Here is a 2,254-nt window from a genome sequence, read left to right as displayed (position 1 = left end):
TTTTTTTTTTTTGAGATGGAGTCTTGCTCTGTAGCCCAGGCTAGAGTGCAGTGGTGCAATCGGCTCACTTCAATCTCCGCCTCCCGGGTTCAAGCGATTCTCCTGTCTCAGCCTCCCTAGTAGCTGGAATTACAGGCACCTGCCATCATGCCTGGCTAATTTTTGTATTTTTAGTAGAGATGGGGTTTCACCATCTTGGTGAGGCTGGTCTCAATCTCCTGACCTCGTGATCCACCTGCCTTGGCCTCCCGAAGTGCTGGAATTACAGGCGTGAGCAACCACGCCCAGCCTATTTTGGCATTTTTTGTGGAGACAGGATTTCACCATATTTGCCCAGGCTGGTCTTGAACTCTTGGGCTCAAGAGATCCACCTGCCTCGGCCTCTCAAACTGCTGGCATTACAGGTGTGAGCCACTGCATCTGGCCACGCAATGTGATTTTTAAAATATACATTTTAATTTTAAATTTAATTTTTAATTTTTATTTTTTTAAGACAGAGTCTCTGTCTGTCGCTCAGGTTGGAGTCCAATGGTGCAATCTCAGCTCACTGCAACCTCCACCTCCCAGGTTCAAGTGATCCTCCTGCCTCAGCCTCCCAAGTCTCTGGGATTACAAATGTGTACCACCACGCCCAGCTAATTTTTATATTTTTTAATAGAGATAGGGTTTCAAGATGTTGGCCAGGCTGGTCTTGAACTCCTGTTCTCAATGATCCGCCCCCCTTCAGACTCCCAAAGTGCTTGGATTACAGGCATGAGGCACCACATCTGGCCTCTAAAATGTACATTTTAAATAAATGCAATACTGAAAATTACAGCAAGAGAGTAAGCATTTAAAATTGGGCCAGGCATGGAGCTGGACACCTCGAATCCCAGATTTTGGGAGGCCAAAGTGGATGAATTGGTTTAGCCCAGGAGCTCGAGACCAGCTTGGGCCACAATGGTAAAACTTCATCTCTATGAAAAATATATAAATAATAATAATAACAATAAAGAAAATAAAACAAAATTGAGGCACCTAGGTTGCCCCAGGTCTGTATGGAGGATAATTTTAAAAAATGCTTTAAGATAATTTTTTAAAATGAGAAACAGCTTCAAGTAAGTCTTTCTCTGAACTGAAAATCTTGAATTTTTTTTTTTGTTGTTGTTATTGCGAGAGCGTCTTGCTCTGTCGCCCAGGCTGGAGTGGTGATGCCACCTCCCGGGCTCGCTTGATCCTCCCACCTCAGCCTCCCGAGTAGCTGGGACTATAGGCACATATCACCAAACTTAGCTAAGTTCTGTTTATTGGGTCTTGAAATTTAAAGATCATTTAAAGTATAGATTTTAACAAAAACAAATTTCTTTCTTAAAAGAGTAACTAAAGTTTCCTGAGTCATATGAGAGTAAATCATTTTCTACCCTCTGTTTTAGTTTTTTCTTAATGTAAGAGATATTGGGCAAAAATAACATATTCAATATGTCATATTTTGGGAAATGTCAAGCAGAACTGGCTTGTTGAATATGGGTTATTGTCAGTTTGAGCCAATTAGTTAATTACACATCTTTTCTTAATGCTAAATTCGAATAAGTTCTTGGTTGTGATACAACTTCTAATTTTCTTCTTTGCTCAGGTGATTTGAAATTATAATTGAGAATAAATTTTGCAAAATTAACACATAAAAGGGCATCACTGACAACATTTTCTATTGCATAATTCCAAATGCCATGGAAGAAGTTGGCATATTTGGATAGTCACAGAACTTAATTCCATACATACATATTTCAAAATTATCCATCTGCTTAACGCCAGGAAGGGTTTCAATGGTAAGATCTTGGTGTACCCAAATGTGGGGAACTTGGTGTGATAAAATTTGCAAAATCAAAATCATGTTATTTCTTTAAAAACAATCAGTGGGATTAGAAAGTTATTCCAAGTCTGCAATATGGTACTATGAGAATGAGAAAACACGGCTGGGCATGGTGGCTCACGCCTGTAATCCTAGCACTTTGGGAGGCTGAGGTGGGAGGATGGCTTGAGCCTAGGAGTTCCAGATCAGCCTGAGCAACAAGGTGACACCTCTATCTCTACAAAAAATTAAAAATTAGCCAGGGGTGGTGGCGCATGACTGTGGTCCTAGCTACTCAGGAGGCAGAGGCAGGAGGAATGCTTGAGCTCAGGCGGTCAGTGCTGCAGTAAGCTGTGATTGAACTCCAGCCTGGGAAACAGAGCGAGACCCTGTCTCATAACAAACAAACACAAGAAAACAAGATAA

Source organism: Cebus imitator, unplaced genomic scaffold (genome assembly GCF_001604975.1).
Source record: "Cebus imitator isolate Cc_AM_T3 unplaced genomic scaffold, Cebus_imitator-1.0 Scaffold59, whole genome shotgun sequence".
Taxonomy (NCBI): domain Eukaryota; kingdom Metazoa; phylum Chordata; class Mammalia; order Primates; family Cebidae; genus Cebus; species Cebus imitator.
This window is presented reverse-complemented; position numbering follows the sequence as displayed.